Raw genomic sequence first — 22,401 nt, forward strand, 5'->3', positions numbered from 1 at the left:
ACACACACACACACACACCCCAGTTAAGTCAATTTCAGGATTCAGAACATATGGAAGATAGTGATTATCTTCTAGACCCTATATTCTAATGAAAGATAATATTTTCTTTTGGGAGACATTTCATATATTTCATAATTTAGTGGTTGTTGGAAAAATGATATTGAGGTCAATTATACTATAGAGTTTGTAGGATAACTTACTTAACTGTGTTGAAGTTTTTAGATTTGCTGAGTTTGGAAGAAGAAAGGAAGAAAGATTGTGTCAAACACCAAATGAGAAGCTGTTTTGAGGGTAAAAGATACTAGAAAGAAAAAAATGTGGTAGATTTAAAGTAAAAATATATAAAATCTAAAAGAAGATTCCTACCCTTGCATTCCTACCCTTGCATTCTAGACAGGGCTACAAGGAAATGGGATTTACATGGCAGGAGAGTATAAGAGATGACTCAAGTATTTCCATGAAGAAAAAACATGGAGAGCATGTCCATGGTGTCATAAAATCACATCACACTTCTGATCAAAAGCAATCAAGAACTTCCCTTAGATTTTATAATAAAATCCAAATGTTTCCCCTGCCTGTGTCCTTTATTATTACCCATTTGCCCTCATGATATTCTAGCTACATCGGCCTTCTTGCTGACCTCAAAGTCGCCATATTTGTTTTCATTCCACCGGATTTTTGCATGGGTTGTTCCTCTTCCCTGGAATGTTCTGCCACCCCTCAGCTCCCAACATTCCCGTAACTACCTCCTTCTCAGTCAGGTCAAAGAACGAATGATGTCACTTCCTCAGAATGACATCTTCTCTGACACCCATCTACAGTAGCCAATTCACCAGTTACTTTCTGTCAACTAGATGGCTTTATTTTCTTCACCTCGGCAGAAGATTTTTTGCTCATTTATTGTTTGACTTTACTATTTTTATTTTCTAAAATTAAAATTGCTTATGAGCAGGGACAAAATGCCTATTTTGTTTAACACCCCCAAATACCTAGAAGAATACTTGACATACAGCCGTGAATCTATTATTATTGAAATCTCCTGTGTGTGTGTGCACATGCGTGTATCCATGAATTGATGAATCAATGATCCATTAATCATCAAAAATTAGGAGAACTTGGGGCAAGCCTGAGACACGTAGGGTAGAGAGGGAATGAAGGTTAGAGCTGCTTCTGAAATGGGCAGAGTAAGCAGTGGTATAAAAAGTTTTTTTGAAACATACTGAATTGAAGCAGAACTGGGTATCAAGACTTTCAATAAAGGGCCTAGGTCTTTTAAATGAGTTTGTTGGCCTAGACAGCTGTCCCATAAAACTCTCTCCAAAATTAGCTAATCAAAGGAAAGTATTAATTCTTGAGATTGCCTTGTGTTGCGTTTATTGCAAATATTTTGCCATGTCATAATCATATTTATCTAAGTGCGGCTTAAACTTTTGGAACAATCCCAATTATTTGTTAAGAGTCACTTGCTATTAACATGAACAAAAGAAAATTTAAAGAGGTGATATTAATTATATCATATTAAAATATTATGGTCAGTTTTCTAGCAGCCCAAGAGTCCTTGGAGACGTTTAAACAGACAATTTTAACATCTCAAAGCTCTCTGACATATCAATAATATTGAGTGTTGCCTTACTCCTTAATGAGGAGTCCAATAATCTTCTAAATCATAAATAACAAGTGGATTCAATGAAATAATAAGACAGTAACTGCTGATATTGAAAAGTAATGAGAAGACCAATAAAGGAGAATGCAGCGAGACTATAAGGGAGAGAGGGGAAAAACTGAGAGAAGAAAATACCTCAATGCAGCTGGGGTTTCACGGTATTTCTAATACTTGTACCTAGTCCCACAAACACAGCAGAAAAGGCACAGTGAAGGCAAAATCCTACAGATCTGCTTTCTCCATGCTTATTTTAATATTTTGGAAAATTTTTGAAAATAGAGCAAAAAGGATAGCAATGAAACTGCAGAGAACAAAAGGACAAAGCTGATGAGTATTAGCCCCAGGGAAATTTGGAAAAGGGAAATTAGACAAAGGAGTCTTAAAGCTTAATAAACTATCCCTCAAAAATAAAGAATAAGAAGTGTGTAACTGTGAGTATGCATGTGTATGTGTGTATTTGGGTATATGTTGAATGAAGGTTCATCAATGGTGGCTCTAGAAATAGATCATGGGAAGAACTTAGGTACAGACTGAATTCTAATATAATTTTATCTAGAGATAATGAAATTTGAATTTTACATTATTTTTATATGTCACATCTTTTAATTTTTTTCTAACTTTTAAAAGTATGTAAAAATAATTCATAGGTTGCAGGATATACAAAAACAGGTAGATTAGGTGCTCGCAGGCCATAATTTGCCTCTGCCATAAAACAATAGCATACCATAATCTACATCTGTGAATTCCAAGGGATCACAAACAGAAAAGCACAATGGCAGCTGAGAACAATAGGGGAAGAATACGTTTTTATTACTGTTATTACTTATTCCACTTACACAAATGGAAAATGCTATTTTTAAATTTGGTATTTCCTCTTGTTCTTCCTCAGAAATTACACTAAATTTCTTTCAGAATTCATTTATTATTAATGTGCCCAGATTGCTTCAGTGTAAGATTTCTTCATTAAGGTGATTTCATTTTGAACAGAGGCAAAGAAATACATTTGGCTGTTTACTAACTATAAAATATACAACTGCTGAAAGCTCTATGGCACCTAAAGGAATTGACCACTTTGTTATCCCAAAATGTTCTGACACTTCAATGTCATTGAAATAATGCCAGGGATATTTCAAGGGATTTCTTTTCCTTTTCAAAGAAGCACATTAAATAGATTGCTATGTAAAGCTGATACATCATCTAGTCCTCCCCAAAAGGGAAATGCAGGTACAAGCATGTTTGCCTCCTGATTCCCAGACACCATAGCTGGGAAATAAAACAAGCAAGGCTGGGAATCTTTGGAGTCAGGCAAATCTGGGCTCTACTCCTTAGGAAGTATTTGTTTCTTTGGGCAACATGGAGTCTTAGTTTTCTCTCCACTGAAACTTGGACCTTAGCTCCCTCACTTCTAAAATGGAAATAGAAATTTCTACTTCCCAGGGAAAATGAGAGGTTTAAACTTAAATGAAATGAGAAAGTATATGTAATATTCGCATTGCTAGCACAATGTGTAGAATCTATTATTATCCTCGAATACCCTCTGTGATACACATAGAAATAGACACAGCTTCTCCCAGCAGCCTAGTAGTTGGTTGAAAATTGTTCTATATTCACAATAAAAGTCATTCCCAGAAGTTGTTGCAAGGAAAGAAGTGATCCTGTTACAGATTTGTTGAGACGGGAAGATACAAGGAGACAAAAATAAAAATATTTCCTTAATATTGTTATTGGGCCATCTGATCTCAGAAGCTAGACTCCTGCTTAAAAATTCATGACTAATTTTTAGCATGAAACAGCAGAAGTTTCCAATTCTCAAGAGACCCACTGCATTGAATCCTGGGGGTCTTTTTGTGTGGTCCAAAACTAATGGAGATAACTTAGCCCATCTAAAAATTGGGTGAAAGAGACGTGATGAGGGGGGAGCAATAAAAATATATTTTTCTAACTAGTTTTCAGGTATCCATATTCCAAAATAGAACAGCATCTTTGCCAGAAGTTCAAGTCATTAAGGAGTTGGTATGGCATTCTCACTTACATAAAGCATGGGCACCTCTGAACAATGAGCTAAGGATTACTAACAGATATGCAACATATATAAAACGTCAGGTACAGCAAAGCAAATGACTTTATCAAAATGTAAATCACACTTTTAGCAGAAAGACCAACAGTTATATGAATTTAACATCAATTTTTAAGTGCAAAGAGTAATATTTTGTGAATTTTCTAATCTTTTTTTTTTAGATGTCATCAGTGTTTCAGTAACTGATTTCTTTCATTTTAAAATAAAGACATGCTACTTACTTCATCATTTTCCAGGCTTCCTGATAGGCATATACTCACATGAGGAGATACAAAACTGAAAACATTATCTCATTACAGATTATCCATGATTTAAACCTTCAAGCTAGCAATATGTATTTAAATAATATGTCATAAAAACCTCTTGGTACATAATAATGTAATGAATATGAAAATGCCTTTAAGGTGAACTAACTTATTTTCCCAACTGTTAGGTTATTCCCTGCTATGATCCCATCACCAAGTGAAATTTTAGGCATATTCCTCTGGGCAAAGGAAATAGTTACGAGGAAAAAGTATTGCTAATCCCAGTTGAAATAAGAAAGCCTCTTAGTCATCTAAAATATTTCTGGGGCAGATGCAGTGGCTTGTGCCTATAATTCCAACTCTTTGGGAGGCCCAGGGAGGAGGATCATTTGAGGCCAGAAGTTCAAGATCAGCCTGGGCAATAAAGTGAAACTCTGTCTCTATTAAAAAAAAAAATTAAAGAATTATCCAAGCATGGTGGTGCATGCCTGTAGTCCCAGCTACTCAGGAGGCTGAGGCAGGAGGATCACATGATCCCAGGAAGTTGAGGCTGCAGTGAGCTCTAATCATGCCACAGAATAAGATACTGTCTCTAAAGAAAGAAAGAAATACAAAAATAAAATAAAATAAAATGTTCTCTATGGGCCAGATCTCTTTCTGCTTAGGTCAATTAAACTACACATTCCTCAGTGATTTTTGAATGTTCATCTCCCAAGATGCCTAGTTGGAATTGTTAGGAAGCAACTGCCCATCCACAAAATATACCTGGGGAATCTCAGATTTCATTCACCGCATTTAAAAATGGAAACAAGAAAATCTTCCTCTTAGAAGAAATTTAATCTTTTACCACTTTTATTATTCTTATTATAGAAATATATATGTATATACATACATACATGTATGTATTTATGTATGTATATACATCAGATATATAGGTATCTATATATATTTCATTTTGTCATAAGATTTCAGGATTTCATTTTGTCATCTTAGGTGAACTAATTTTTGCATTTCTGGATGATTTCTTCTATGACTTCCACACAATATGATCTTGTGAGTATGATACACTTGTGCTACTGATGAAGATTACGAGTCTTAAGCAGGAGTCTGCCCACTCCACCACCATGTGAAATACCACCTAACATTTTTTTTGTAATCAGTGCCACAGGCCTTTTAGATCTCACTTCTGATACCACCTGCAGGTATTTGGGGTATATATATATATATATATACACATACATGTATCTATGTATGTATATATACATGTATCAGAAAGCAAAACTTATCTTCATTAGAAAAAATGGAGATTTGGGGAAATTGTATTGGAGTCTAGAAGAATACATGCTAGGAAAAGCAAACACACAGTATACACACACACACACACACACCTCAAACCTTGAGAAAACATTTTATATAAACACTCATACACAAAATATATGGATTTTGCATGTATCTATGTGTGTATATATATTAAAATATAGGTTTATTCACCAAACACTGAAAAATTACATCATAAACTACACCAAAGAAGTAGTTTCGGGACAAATGGCAAAAAATAGTACCTTACAGAGCTGATAGTTTGGAATTGCCATACTTCAGATGATCACGAGCTTTAAAAATGCTCAATGAGCTTGTCTATGAGTTTCAAAATGGGTATAAACTAAAACTTATTACATTTTTTAAGTTGCATTCCCAGTACATGAAAAAACATTGTCCTGAGACTACCTCTTTGAAGCAATTTTCAAGGATTCATGAATGGGTATCATGAGCAATAAACTAAAGCTGCATAAGAGAGCTATAGTGCATAAACTCTGCTAGCATATCATCTTTGGTTCCAATCACCTCATAAGCATTGCTACACTGACTCAGACCAATGGCTGTCTCAAAACAATGTTTTCATCTCTATGAACCATTTATTCTTTCATAACATAACTCATTGTTGGGTTTCAGGTGACTATTCTGACTACCATTCCAAGGAAACAGGCCTTCTGAATATGAAAAAAAAATCTGTAAACAGGGATATTTCCTTTCAGAGATACATGGAAACAAGCTCTGCCCTTTTCCCCATGCCATAATGGGTCTTGCGGATAGTTTGCTTCAAGAACCAGAACTCAGTATATGTAAACATTCCCTTAAACAGATGCACATATGTTCTTAATATAAAATCTTCCAGATGTAAGTTTCATGCAAAAAAGCGAAGTGACCTAGCAAGAATTGAGCTTTCCATATCTGGTGAAGCATTTTTCTTAGTATGTGCCACAAGCAGTTATTCTGAGAAATCATGCATCTGCTCCTGTTCACATGGCCATTCCACTTCTGATGAGACTACGTTCTTGGAAAATGTAGGCAGGAGCTTAATTCAATCTTACAATGTGTGTGTGCTTATTCCTTCCATCTATCACTTACCCAAAATACCTGCAGGTGGTATCAGAAGTGAGCTCTAAAAGGCCTGTGGCACTGATTACAAAAAAAAAAAAAAAATGTTAAGTGGTATTTCATATGGTGGTGGAGTGGGCAGACTCCTGCTTAAGATTCATAATCCTCATCAGCAGCACAAGTGTATCACACTCACAAGATAATATTGTATTGAAGTAATAGAAGAAATCATCCAGAAATGCAAAAAATAGTTCACGTAAGATGCAAAATCTTATGACAAAATGAAATCCTGAACGAATAAATAGATCTGTATCGATATCAGGCCCTAAAGCCTATATTACTGAGAGATAAAACGTGGGGGACAGCAACTTAGAGATAGGGCTATTAAATGTACGATTACATTAGCTAAAAAGAAAAAGCACAAGAGATGAAGCAAAACAGCCAAGAAACTCATCAAGATTTATGCTTCAAGCAATGTCCTAATAGCTGAGAATATCAAGATATGAGGACACTAACAAAAGTAGTATTATTCTATTGGATCATTTAAAAAATTCCTTTTGTTCTGAAATCAAATAAAAATTAACAGGACTGGTCTGAGTAGCAGAATATACATTTCACACATTACGTTTGTGTATGTCCATATATGTGTACCTTTACACATACACACAGATACACATAAACAATCACATCTGTATTTCACATCTGTATTTCATCCTTCTCCATTCACTCATGAACAGACATTTAGGTTGATTTCATATCTTGTATATTGTGGATAAGGTTGCAATGAATGTGGGAGTGCAGATATCTTTTAAAGGTACTGATTTCATTTCCTCTGGATATGTAACCAGAAAAGGGATTGTTGGATCATATGGTAGTTCTATTTTTAATTTTTTGAGGAAGCTCCATACACTTTTTCATAACTGTACCAATTTCCATTCTCAGCAACATTGTACCAGGGTTCCCTTTTCTTCACACTCTCGCCAACACTTATCTCTTGGTGGTTTTCTTTTTTAATAACAGCCATCTTAATAGGTGTGAGGTGATATCTCATTTTGGTTTGATTTGCATTTCTCTCATTAGAGACGTTGAGCACCTTTTCATATACCTGTTGGATATTTTTATGTCTTGTTTAGAAAAATGTCTATTCAGGTACTTTGGTCATTTTCTTAATAAATACACAAACATATGTACATGTGCACATATATATGGGTATGCACATACATATACATATTTTAATAATTATGAGCACCCAACGATATTTACAATTCTTTTTTTTTTTTTTTTTGAGATGGAGTTTTGCTCTTGTTGCCCAAGCTGGAGTGCAAAGTCGCGATCTTGGCTCACCACAACCTTTGCCTCCTAGGTTCAAGCGATTCTCCCTCAGCCTCCCAAGTAGCTAGGATTACAGGCATGTGCCACCATGCCGGCTAATTTTGTACTTTTAGTAGAGATGGAGTTTCTCCATGTTGGTCAGGCTGGTCTTGAACTCCGGACCTCAGGTGACCCGCCTGCCTCGGCCTCCCAATGTACTGGGATTATAGGCGTGAGCCACCACAGCTGTCCCACTTTGGTCATTTTTTAAATCAGGACATTTGGTTTTGTTATTTTTGTTTTTTGCCATTAAGTTGTGTGAGTTTCTTATATATTTTAGAGATTATTAACCCCTTTTCAGATAGTTTGCAAATATTTTTTCCAAGCTATAGTTTGTCTTTTTATTCTGATGATTGTTTTGCTATACAAAAGCTTTGTATAGTCCCACTTGTTTAATTTTGCTTTCAGTGCCTGTGCTTTTGGTGTCATGTCCAAAATATCATTATGAAAGACAATATCAAGAAGTTTTTCCCTTGTTTTCTTCCAGTAGTTTTAGAGTTTCACCTCTTATGGTTAGGTCTTTAATTCATTTTGACTTAATTTTCATATACGGTGTAGATAAGCGTCCGGTTTCACTCTTTGCATGTGGATATCCAGTTTGCCCAACACCAATTATTGAAAAGACTACCCTCTCCCCATCATGTCTTCTTGGCAGCCTTGCTGAAAATTAGTTGACTTTATAAACTTGGGTATATTTCTGGGCTTTTTATTCTGTTCCATTGGCCCATGTATCTGTTTTTACGCCAGTAACGTAGTGTTTGGTTACTACTACTTTGTAGTATAACTTGACATTAAGGAATGTCATATCTCCAACTTTATTTTTCTTTCTCAAGATTGTTTTGGCTATTGAGGTTCTTTTGTAATTCTACATTAATTTTATAATTTTTCTATTTCTGTGAAAAATGCTATTTAAGTATGTACATCATTTTAAATTAATTATAATAGTGAAGGTATGCCCTAGTTTAAATTGTTCATTTTGTAAGATGTGCCTTACACTTTTGCACCTTGCAAAATGAGCATTAAAAATTAGGAACAGTATTTGGCTAATTTGTTCCTGTGATCTAGAATATATAATTTTATTCTATAGCAGGAGTTGTATATTATCACTTCGGAAGAAAGCGATATAATCCACTTGTATAGCATGGTGTAGCTAATAAATAGCATTTTATACTTTGTCTCTTTTTTCCTCTCCCTCTCATACTTTCCCACTATTTTAAACAGCTTTATTGAGTTACAATTGACATAAAATAAACATCCCATATTTCAAGTGGGTGTACAATTTGATAAATTTTTGGTAGGTTACTGATTTAAATTTTTTACATGAATAACCAGTTGTTCCAACACCATTTGCTGAAATGATTATCCTTTGCCCACTGAATTGCCTTCGAACTTTGGTTGAATATTAGTTGTCTACATCCATGTAGATCTTTATGGATTCCAGTCACTTGTATTGGGGGCCCATGTCTAAACACAAAATTCATTATGTTTTATATGTACTTTATACACATAGACTGAGCGCAATATAAAATGTTTTAATAATTTTGTTAATGAAAAAAATTGCATATTTTAAATCATCAGAAAGCAAAGGTGCCACCATCTTGGCCACCCATATGAGCCATCTGTGGTTGTTTGGCATCACCATCATTCTTGATTTTGAATTTATATGCTACTGATAAGCAACAATTTCTTTATTTACCCATAAGTATTTATCTGCAAAAAAATATGGCATGCCATTAATACAGTAAAAAAAAATGTATCTAGGGTAACGAAGCAGCACAGTAGCATCACCAGAATTCCTGTATCAGCTGTTGAACAGCAGCAACAACCAACAATGGCAGGCTTTCAGTCTCCACCTATGATGCTGTGTTTTGATTAATAGGTTACTGTATGCTGAATTTTTGTTTAGGTGAGGAAGAAAAATCAAAATAGTTGAAGGACCAGGAAGTGAGTCCTCTAGGGATGAAGAGGCATTTTGTGGATGACTTTTAAAAATGTTTCCTTCAGAGTCATCTTGCCTCAATAACAATGGTTTTTGTCTTAGAAGTCTCTCTTTGGGATTACAGGCATGATCCTGAGGTGGATTACCTGAGGTCAGGAGTTCGAGACTAGCCTGGCCAACATGGTAAAACCCCGTCTCTACTAAAAATATAAAAAATGTAGCCAGGCATGGTGGTGGGTGCCTGTAATCCCAGCCACTCAGGAGGCTGACGCAGGAGAATCGCCTGAACTTGGGAGGTGGAGGATGCAGTGAGCTGAGATCATGACACTGCACTCTAGCCTCGGCAACAAGAGCGAAACTCCACCTCAAAAAAAAAAAAAAAAGAATAAGAATTAGTAGTAGTAGTAGTTGTCATCATCGTCGTCGTCATCCCTCTTTGGCTTTATAAACTGACATGATTTCTTGTTCTGTTATAAATGCACAGTACTGTAGTCCTTCAATAAGCCCGTCACACATTTTTAGCTTGTCCATAGGAACTTTTTCTTCAGTGTTAACGTCATTTTAATCAACACTACTATCACAATCAACTTGATTCAAAACCATTTGGACTATTTCACCATCGGTCAATGAATTAAGAATTTGAGTCTCATTATTGATGTTAAAAATAATCAAGTTTTCTGATATTTACTTCTGCTAGCCTAGGGAAAAGCTCTGAAATTTTATTTTTTGTGTATGTAAGGAGGTCAGACACCATCTTTTTTCTCAGTTGGCCCACAGAATTCTTCAAAGTCACCACCTTGCTCATCGAGATCACTGAATATAGTCACAGGCAAGAGGTTGTGCCAGGAATGTACTACTGTGTCTTTAGTCACTGCCTTCCAAGTTTTAGCAATGGCATAAACAGCACCCTTCATGCTAAACTCCTTCTGAAAACCTTCCACACCCACACCTCTCTTCACTGGTGCTGGCATGATGTTCAAGAAAGTGTTTTTATATTTACTCTTCATCAATCTAAGGATACCTTGGTCACATGACTGAATTAATGAAGTCACATTTGGGGGAAGTATATGGCATAAGCATTATTTTTGATGAAAATTTCAGCTGAAGGATGAGCAGAAACCTTGTAAAGGATTAACAAAATCTTACAATTGCCATCCAATCCAGCTTCCTTGCAGTAACCTTGAGTCTCTGGTATAAAATGTTTGTGAATTCAATCAGAAAACATGTCCCTGGTGATCCATACATTTTTGTTAACATAATAGTGGACTGCTAAGAAACTCACTCCTTGAAAACAGTGAGGATGCAAGCTTTTGCCTATCAGAACAAGTTCGTACTTTTGTATGCCTGCTGCATTAGCACACACCAGCACAGTTATTGTCCTTGGCATCTTTAATTTTTGTAGGGGCTACCTCATTAGCTGTTGTCAGCATCTTTCTGGGGCAACGGTACCAAAACAGTGATGTTTCATTAGCATTATAGACTAGTTCTGGCATCAGATTTTCATCAGCGATGACTTTGGCAAATTTGTCAATGAATTTTTCCACTACTACATGACCAGAAGATGCTTTATCACTACAAATCTTTAAAAAGTAATGTCATAGTTTTTCTTAATTTTCAGCAGCCAGCCTGTTGAATACTCAGGGTTCTCTTCAATGTTCATTTCATCATTATAGATCTTTGCTTGTCTCATGATTGGTATCCCATTAAGTGACAAGTGTTCACTGCAATGGTAATGGATCCACTCTTTAAATACACAATCAAGATTTTTATTGTTAGCTGTAAACAGTGCTTTTCTATTTTTCATTGACTTCTATTCATCACTTTCAGTACAAAACTTCAACAGTTTATCCTTCTGTTTCTTCAGGTCATATATGGTAGTCATTCTAACACTATACTCTTCTATAAAACATTTCAATTTCCACCACTGTCCCGTTTCTTCAACAGTTTGACTTTCTGTGCTGTAGAGAAACAAAAATGCTTCTTTTTCTTATCATTGTTACCCAATACTGGTATCATGGGGTAACTACAGGACTTTTTAATATTTTTAATAATCTTTACACCTTAGAGCAGAGAATAAGAAAATAAAAACACAGTAATGCATGTAGTTCTTGGCCCCATGTGACACATTATTGGAAACCTGCCATTGGTGTGTTTGGCCTACATACGTGCCATTTTATTACCCTTTATGAGTGTGCTTGCATAGTGGGGGTGGAGGAATCTAGGTACTTAAGAAAGATATATTTCATAGGTGAAGGGGTCTGAGAGGGTCTTTTTCCCCTTGGGGATGCTGAATAAACTGTGTGCTCAGAGCCTGTTTTTTGACTACACCTATCACATGAAGTCATACATAGAATTTTCCACTTGTGGTATTATGTAGGTGTTCCAAAAAGCATTTTGGATTTTCAGATTAGTGATGCTCAACCTGTACTAGTAGATTCCAACATATTTTCTACATAAATAATCTCATGTCATCTGTAAAGTTTTACTTCTTCCTTTCTAATCTTGATGTCATTCATTCATTCATTCATTCATTCATTCATTCATTCATTGTTTTCCTTATTGCACTAGCTAGAGCATCTGGTATAATGCTGAACACAAGTGGTAAGAGTGAACATCTTTGTCTTATTCTTGATCTTAAAGTATCCAGTCTTGCTGCTCTAACGATGTTTGTTTTTTATAGACCCCTCTTATCAAGTTGAAGAACTTTCTTTCCATTCCTAGTGTTTACTTTAGTTGAATTTGGTCATATATTTGTCTGTGGAAATAATCATATGGTTTTCTTTATTAATTTGTTACTATGGTAAACTTACATTGATTTGCTTTAATGTTAGCTAGCCTAGTATTCTCAGGATAAATCCTGTTTCATTAGGATATGTTAAGTTTTTAGATACTATTGAATTAGATTTGTTCACATTTTAAAAATAAATTTTTGCATCTATATTCATATCGATCCATATATTTATTAATTTTTTATAATGTCTTTGGTTTTAGCATCAGGATAGTGTTAGCCTCAGAGAACGAGTTGGGAAATAGTTTCTCTGCTCAATTTTTTGAAAAATAATTGCATATAATTGGTAATTGGTACTATTTCTTACTTAAATGTTTGGTAGAATTCATCAGTGAAGCCATCTAGGCTTTGAATTTTCTTTGTTGGAAGGTATAAATGTCAGATGGATTAAACTGATAATAATGCCATTTAAGTCATCTACATCCTTAACTAATATATTGGTTTGAATGTTCTATCAGTTATTGAGATTGAGGTGTTGACGTCTCTAAACATAATTGTGTATTTGTTTATTATTCCATCTTTTTTTGGAAGCATAATATCCCTTCCTTTAACAAATTATATTATTTTATTCTATTTGCATTTTTACTTTTTAATCATGTTCTTTTTGATCCTTTTAAGAATACTGTCTGTACTAAATAGTACCCATGGTTACACTGATTTTTGTCTTAGCCCTTTATCCATTTCTAGCTCAACTATATCTTCCCACCTCTTTTTTGAAACAAAAATATTCATTTTTCTCCACAAAGTAGGAATTCCTTCTAATCCTAAGCAACACAATTCTCCTAGACACAAGTATTTTCAAGCCAGTCATCTTTGACATGACTTCATAGCAAATACATCTTCTCAGCTAAATCTTTACTCAAGTAGTGTATTATCCTCCCTCTGTTATCAGTCCCTGACCGTACTTCACGTTGTGACATTTTAAATTATTGTGGTAAACCTCTTCTGCATCTAGAACAGTATTTCATACATCATCAGTGTGCAACAGAAACAAGAACATCCCCAGGTTTACTACTGCATACAAAAAACAATTGAAATTCTCCAGTCTATCCAAATAAACCAGTTGTCCTCCCTTGGCAACTCTCTGTCTCCTTCCATCCTTCATTCCTTCTTCCTTTCTTCCTTCCTTCCTTTCAACAAATATTTATACTCACTCTTAAATGCAGCTTTCAAGCAATTAATCTACTCATTGTTCTCAAAAGATAGCTTATCTTTTTTTTTTTTTTTAATTGGACCATATGGCTCCACTGCTCTTCCTATGCAAGTCTTGCAAGGCCCACTTTTAGCCCATCTTCTGAATGAACATTTTCAGTCTCCAAAGACAGAGATTTTTCTCATTTCTGGGCATATTATTGACTGTGTACATAAACATACCAAACAGCAGTGGATCAAAAAAACACACAGAAGCCATCACTGCCTCAATCAGTTAAATAAGAATGGTTAAAAATAATCTGTTCTTTAAACTGATGGCAATAGGAAGGAAAATGTCAGCTTGCTTTTTAGGCTGTTGTCTTCCTGATAACACTGGTAGAAAGATAATCCTTTACCCTAAAAATTAATACTGGATTATGAGGAATAAATGCATACATAGTTCTTCCGGCCATGCAGTCCATATGAAAACTGGGGTGGGGGGGTCACAATAGTTTAAATAAAAGAGAAGTTTCAGTTTGTCTGTAAATGTCCACACCATAATGAAAAAATGATTTGAAGTCACAGTAATGAGAGAGTGTTTCAGTAGAATGAAGTGTGAAATTTGCAGGAAGGAGAACCAAGACTGAAAAAACAAAAACATTAGTAGGAAAGAGACATTGCAAAATACTATAATATGTATGGCTAACAGAATTAGCAGAGAATATAAGAGACACACAGGAAGATTATAAAAGATATCAATACTAAAGAGACAGAGAATGTTTAAAATAATAAGAATACTTATGTGTCCAATTTAAGCATTTAATGATGTTTAAATAAAAAATAAGCCACCCTTTAAAAATTCCTTATTTATCTTAGAGTTCCCAGATAAAAATATTGGGAAGGTATTTTTCAATCAGTAAAACAAACTTCAGTTAGAAAAATTTACTATTAGATAATATTATTAATATCTATAAAAGCTGCATTCATATTAATTTAGCCCACATCCACTTTGTACATAACGTATGGAGAAAGAGCAGCTTATAAAATTAATATCTACGCAATGATGGCCACAGTGCATTTTAAGCATGGCCACTTTTACAGTCTTTGTAATAATTACATTTTAATTTTTTTTTTGTCTTAGCAACTAGATCATAAAATCTTTGAGGGCAGGGCTCCCTCTTACATTCTGTGTATCATGTATAGTATCCAGCAAGGTAGAAATTAAATAAGATTTCCTGAATTATTCCCTAGCTGCTCATCTTAATTGTAGGAATCCATAAATGTCTTTCCTATTGATTCTAACATGTTGGGAGCACCAAGTGTCCTTAAGATTACATCCTTGGACTAGAGATTTAATATAAACACTTCATTTAATATTAATAGAAAAGAAACTAACTCAGAGTACCAATTTCTTGGGTGGAAATACATGGATAATAAAGAAGTGATAAGGTGGTAGAAAAGCAAGCTACCTATTTCAAAACTGTCTTTCATGTGTCAACTGGTGTTAACTAACCAGGCAACTACGATGGATATAAACAATCACTACAGACAACACTTTCCAGGTCTTCATATTGTACCTCCTTAGAACAAAGCTATTATCAAGCACTTTTGAAATCCACTTAAGCCTTTTCAAAATGTTTTATAGATTTACTTAGGACAAAGTGTTCTGTTGTATTCAGTCATAATTGGTAGGAAATATCAATCGTTTCATTTGTCATAATGCTAAAGTCACTCAGTCTAGGGTCTTAGCTGATTTCCCTTTTCTGAAGAACTATAAAAGGTACAAATAAACTTTATAGAAACAGGAAAATCCCAAGCATATATTTAAAAATAATTTTGCCACTAATTATAAAACACATCATCTCTGGCAAGAGCCTTTCCTGGGGAGCATAGTGTACAAGGTCTAGATGTGACCACCATACAGAGCTTTTTTGGTTTGCCAGTGCTGCCAAAACAAAACACCACTGACTGGATGTAGCTTAAACAATATAAATTTATTTTCTCCTAGTTCTAGATGTTAAAAGTGCAAAATCAAGGTGTTGGCAGGTCTAGTTTCTTCTGAGGCCTCTTGCCTTTGCTTGCGGGTGGCTGCCTTCTTGCTCTGTCTTCACATGGACTTTCCTACGAACTAACATTCCTGGAATCTCTGTGTACCCAAATATCCTCTTCTTACAAGGACACTAGTCATGTTAGGTAAAGCCCCATCCTAGAAGTCTCATTTTGTCTTAATTACCCCTTGTAGGACCCTATCTCCCAAATGCACTCTCATTCCAAGTAAGGTGCTAGGAGTTAGGGCTTCAACATATGAATGAGGAGGAGGAAGGAAGAGATACATTTCGGCCCATAACAAGAGGGCAGAGAGCTGTCACGAAATTTCAGGAAAGATATAGCTCTCTCAAATAATATTTTTACTGAGTATCACTGAATTTAGAGCCAGAAAAGACCCCAAGTTGATCATGTCTCACCACCCAGGCAATGCAGAAATCCCTCGTAAGGTTGTAAGGTTTTCCTAACTAGTCTCAGTCTCTGCTTCCTTATCCAGGGAATTCACCACTACCATGGAAATAGATGCCATTTATAGAGAGTTAATCATTGTGTGGTGGGATAATAATTTTGAAATATCAACCCATGTTTTTTCTTTTCCATTTTTCTATCTTGTATTTTCTATTTCCCCCAACTCCAGTGAGCTTTTGTTCTATACTTATCACCTCACCAAGTGATATACACTAGAAGTTTTTAGTGCTAAAAAGTCTAGGCCCTGTAAAGACCAGGAAGGATCTGGCATTTGCAGTCTCCCAGGCCTCATTTCCTCTAGACCAAACTCATAAACACAGCAGCAGAACCTTATACACAACTTTATATGAACTTGTGAAAACCTAGAATGTAAGGAAATAAGATTTCAGGGTAGAATGGCTTGCTCTGTGTCTGTTTCAGGGCTCTGTGTCTCCTTAGATGGACCTACAACAGTCCATAGAATTTCCTGTGCTTGGATGTGGCACAGGAACATGACTCCCATCTTCCAAAAGGGGTCTTAACATAGCTAAGATAGGACTTGTAGACAGGAACAAGCATTGATTCAGTAGCAACTTGCATGGGCGAATGACTAGAAAGGATAATGAGTCTCAGCAAATGTCAGATGAAATGGTAGCATAAAGGTCATCATCCCTTGGAAATATGGAAACCCGCATAAATTAGAGAGCTGCCAAATGGCTAAGGTTTAATTTTTGCCATTCTGTCTCAAAACAGAAATTATTTAGAGAAAAAATATCTATTTTTTGACACCTGGGTTTATGACTACCATTAAATAAAATTACTTATTCCTCATTACTTCTCCACTGACTTATATTGATTACAAAAGTATGAATTATATTAAAAGTTGGTGTTGGTTATTACAAACAAGAATTTAAATGAGATCAACTAGTATATATGTTTTTATATGTAGGTAACATATGGTCATTTCAGTGCCCACTCTTTAAGACCCCTTGGGCTTGTAAAATAGGAAATACATATTAAGAGGTGTGGATAGGTATAATACCAGCAAACATGGCTGATTATAAGCCTCCCATTCTTTAACCAAATCAGAACCCTAATGTGTAAATTTCACTACTATAGTAAGAAATGTACAGTGATGACGTTTGAAATGCTATTAGAAATTAAGAAAGAAGCTAATAACACTATACATTGCTTTTGCCCCTAATAAAATACTCATAAAAATAAATTAGATGTGTCAATGTGTCCATCCTTTGAGATCAAGGCCAATTGTAGTGACATAGAATGTTGAAACTGGAAGGGTTCTTAGAAGCCATCTGGCAAACACTCTCATAAACAGATGTGAGAATCGAGATCCAGAAACATGAAAAGATGTGTTTAGGGCAACAGCAGTCACTGGCAAATCCAGTGTGGAAGATGGTGTCTTCACACATTCCACTTCTTTTTCTGCAAAGCAACTCAAGGTCACAGCAGAATCATTTCTTCAAGGTTTTCCTACTCTTCTATAAGGGCAATTACATGATTGACACTTATTTAAAATATTTAAAACTATTTATAATCATGAATGAAATTTAAAAGAGTCAAGACACTAGATACCCCAAAAGTTGGCTTTCCCTTTTGAGAAAATCATTTTCTAACTGATAGAACACTTGGTTTCTCAAATTTTATCTATCATTAATGACATGCTCTGCTGCCAGAATGATGGAATGGCCTAGATTGTTTAGAGTACACGAAATTATCTTTAATGAAGATAATTTCATTATCTTTGTGATGATAATGAAGAATTAGCCTATCTTTGTGATAATGAAGAAATAAAGTTTTCTTCACAATAATATTATGAAGAAATCTTTAACAATAAGCTAAGCTGAATTTAGAAAAATTTATATGTGGCTCCTAAAGCATTCATAATTATATATGAAACTCTTTAATAAATTTTTTCCTAAAGTTGTCAATATATATTCTAGACATATATTCAAATATATTTTAAGATACATTAAAAGGTGTAATTTTAAATATAGTTTGAGGCAAGAATTAAACTCTTTGAGATATTTATAATTCAACATTGAAATAAATCTTAAAATTTTGTCATGCGCTTGTTACAATAACAGTTTTGTAATTCTGTTTGCATCAGGTAGGTTGCAAATAATACCACTTCTTTATTCACATAGCACTTTCTATCTATAGAACGTCCTTTAAATATACTACTAATTTCCTCCATGCCTTGCTGTAGAATCTTTAAAAATGTGTTAGCAGTTTATGCAGATTTTTCTTCTAGTTGTAGATCGAAAGATTCAGAGTTAGCCACCCGAGGTAGGCAGTGTGGAAACCTACTCTCAAAGACATTTTTGGTGAGTGAACATAATCCTATTTTCTACCAGTTGACACAAATCTCAAACTGATTTGTTAGAATATATATTCTGCATATAGTCAAGCAATACAGGACCTGGAATACACAATTAGTCTCTTCAAGAAACTTTATTCATCCTTTCACTGTGAACAAGAACAACAACAACAAAAAAGTAAGAAACTTCAGCAAGATAAAGAACAAACTTTATCTTTAACTTTAGCTTCAGAAACTTCAGAAATTTTAATTGAAATGTTAAAGAAAAACAGCTATATATCATGAAATATATGAATTTAAGTACTTGACCTCTCTAATAATGTATCCTCCTAAGGGACACCTAGGAGGTTCCCTTATTCAATCTGCTTTTGTCTTCCTTGTACTTCTCTGCGTTGCTTCTTTACCCATTCAACAACGTAAGTTAGGATTACTGGGTGGGCTTTTCTTTTTTCTTTTCTTGTTTTCTTGAGACAGAGTCTCCTTCTGTCATCCAGGCTGGAGTGCAATGGCGTGATCTCAGCTCACTGCAACCTCTACCTCCCAGGTTCAAGTGATTCTCATGTCTCAGCCTCCCTAGTAGTTGGGATTATAGGTGTGTGCTACCATGCCTGGCTAATTTTTGTAAATTTTAGTAGAGACAGGGTTTCACCATGTTGGTCAGGCTGGTCTCGAACTCTTGACCTTGGTGATCTGCTCATCTCAGCTTCTCAAAGTGCTGGGATTACAGGAATAAGCCACTGCACCCAACCCTTACTTTCAAAAGTTCTTACCTTTCTTATGTTTTTACTATTTAGAATATTTGGCTGAAGTTTTTACTCTTTCTTGTTGCCTTCCCCAAGCCTTGGCCCCAGCCATCTTTTCTGACTGTGCCCATTTTTGCTAGGCAAAACCTAGCAAGAACCTCCTTCACACCAAAAACAAATTTTCCTAATGCCTCTTGTCAAGGTCCAACAGTGGTAGAGATGAAACAGAGCCAATGGAGTTGTCTATATCATCCAGCTTCATATTTATTAGCCACGTATGTGCTGCAAATCTTAGAAAGGGAAGGATCGTGCTAAGTTCTCTGCAGATGCTCAAATGCTAAATAGTAAACATGTGATACAAGCTGAGATTCACAATAAAGACAAGGAATATCCAAAAACATGTACTTCAAAATTATATCAGTTAATTCCCCTAGCAGTTTAGAACACAGGATTTTAAAATTTTTGATGAGTAAAGAGGGAGGAATTAAATGATAGGCAAACATGTAGACTGCATGTTGAGTAAGAATTCATTGTCCCAAAGAGCTGTTATCCCAAATCAGCTGGCTCTGATATTTCCATATTATTCAAGAAGGTAGTCAGTCACCATTTTAGGAATGGTTTGACTTTAGCTGAAAGTGATTAGCAATTTTTTCTGAATATAAAATATGGAGAAGTTATTCATAAATGTCAAATCAGTCTCTCTTAATATCTCTCTCTCTCTCACACACACACACACACACACAAACACATTCACACATGGCAAGAGACATTTGAATATATTGTCAACTTTCATTGGCTTACTAATGCTATGACACACCGGAATGTGTTTCCTTCCTTCGGAGCTCTATAGTAGCATAAGAAAATCTTGCTGAAAATTGAGCAACACATTTTCATGCTGAATGATTTTATTTTACATTTCCTCTGATACAAACAGAAAAGACATCTCACATTCAGCTACCTATGCTAGACTGCACCACAAATAAGCTCATACCCTTATAATGTGTCTACATGACAGTAACAACTGTAGTGAGCATAGAATCATTCATATGCCTATACTTATTTCCTACGTCTTTACTTAACATCAAGGAACCACTCTCGAGGTAGTGTCTCTGGTAGTTTTGGGAAAGCTGGGTGCTTCTGTGTTACTAGTATACTAAGACCTTAAGTAAGGGATCCTCCTTACGCTCTAGGGACTTCTCGAACCTCTCTCTGAAACCCTCAAGGTAACAGAGCTTTAACTGCACACATGAGGCTCAAGCACCACAAAGCTAGCAGGCTGCTATGATCTGGGTCTCTCTAATGCCTGTGCCTGCCCACATCTTATTTCTCCTTCTCAACAGACAGAAATAAGTTCCAAAATCTTTTCAAATCATTTCTTCCTCTGGCAATATTCAATAGCAGGGCCCTCACCTTGGTTCCTGCAATTGTCTCACTTCCCATCTCTCTTAATCACTAATGGCTTCTTTCCTTTTCAGTTTTGGTTCCCAAAGTAACTCTAACCAGAGAATCTCTTTTATATGACAATATTTAGCAGACTGGTATTTTAAGTGTTTTAGAGTGTGGTTCCTGGCAGGCCTTTTTTGTTGTTGTTTGGTTTTTGTCCTCACTGTGAGCAATAAAGATCTTAATTAAAGAAATTAACGAAAATGGTCACCTAGAGTTGGAAGCTCAATTCACAGTGTTGGGTTGCTGGTTCCCTACTAATAGATTATATCCTGGCAACACTGTCACAGTACAGCAATAAAAACTGTTCTGTCATCTTCCCGGTCCACCACAGAGTCTCATTCTCGCTCTTATGTCTGGACTAAACTCAGAGTAACCCAGAATCTTTCTCATACAAGCCTTGTCCACCTATATTCTATTCTCGAATCATATCTGAATCATCATTTAAAACTCAAGTAACTCCTCCCAATAAAACCCTCCAGTAATATCTCATATCATTCAGGATACTCATTATGCTTGCAAAACCCCATTTCAACTGGTCCCCTGATACCTCTCTGTCCTCAGCTGCTCTTACTCTCTCCTTTGCTCACTTCCTTCCTGTGACACTGTACTCCTTGCTATTTTTATAAACATACATTACAAATTCCTAATTGCCATGTTTCTCACACCCTTCTCCATCTTTCTTCTCTTCTTCTTTCCCAATCTCCATCCACTTACATTCATCCTTTCCCCCTTCTCCTCTGCTACAGTCTGAATGTTTGTGTCCCTCAAAATTCATATGCTGAAATCCTAATCCTCAAGATGACGGTATTAGGAGGCGGGGCCTTTGGGGGTGATTAAGTCATGAGGGTGAAGCCCTCGGGAATGGAATTGATGCCCTTACAAAAGAGGCTGCGGAAAGACTCCTCATCCCCTTCTACCATGTAAGGTAACAGGAAAAAGGTTGTCTATGAAGAATGGGCCTTTCCAAGATATGGAATCTGCTGATGCCTCGATCTTGGACTTCCCAGCCTCTAGAACTGTGATAAATACATTTCTGCTGTTTATAAACCAGCCAATCTATGGTAGTTTGTTAAAAGCAGCCTTAACCTACTAGGACACCCTCCTTTCTTCACACAGTCCCCTCTAGATAGCCAGTTAATGTTTCCTCCTTGTTACATACTCCTCTTTCAGGCCAATGTCTCTAACCTCCCCTCTACTCTCAACTCCAGCCTCCTTAGGGACTTTCTGTACTTTAATGTAAGGAATGTATTATTTGATTTATCTAATTTGAACAACTACAGAGAGCACTTTATCCATCAAACAAGTTATTTCTAAGAGATCAAACCTTGTAGAGGGGAAAGGAGTTGAATGGAGTGTGCTGAGAAAAAGAAAGTTACAATTTAGTATTTTTATCTTTTAAAGTATCTACGGTAATAGTATTGATACTTCACACTGAAAACCTTCCATTATGACCTGTCATTGCCATATGAAATAGCATTCTTGTGTGTTAAATATAAGCTTCCCTGAATCACAACATTAAGATCCTGGGGAAATATTTCCCCACATTTGTTGCCCATTTCTTTTTTTTTTTTTTTTTTTTTTTTTTTTTTTTTGAGACGGAGTCTCGCTCTGTCACCCAGGCTGGAGTGCAGTGGCCGGATCTCAGCTCACTACAAGCTCTGCCTCCCGGGTTCACACCATTCTCCTGCCTCAGCCTCCTGAGTAGCTGGGACTACAGGCGCCCGCCACCACACCCGGCTAATTTTTTTGTATTTTTTAGTAGAAATGGGGTTTCACCGTGTTAACCAGGAT

The 22,401-nt window shown here is 35.7% G+C and overlaps 1 protein-coding gene across 20 annotated transcripts in view; it reads right to left on the reverse strand.

Annotated features, from left to right (window-relative positions):
• Window positions 1–22,401, reverse strand: part of LOC105466141 (catenin alpha 3) — a 1,883,635-nt gene that overhangs the window by 759,971 nt on the left and 1,101,263 nt on the right. The gene's annotated exons all lie outside the window — the stretch shown is intronic.

Source organism: Macaca nemestrina, chromosome 9, assembly GCF_043159975.1.
Source record: "Macaca nemestrina isolate mMacNem1 chromosome 9, mMacNem.hap1, whole genome shotgun sequence".
Classification (NCBI taxonomy): domain Eukaryota; kingdom Metazoa; phylum Chordata; class Mammalia; order Primates; family Cercopithecidae; genus Macaca; species Macaca nemestrina.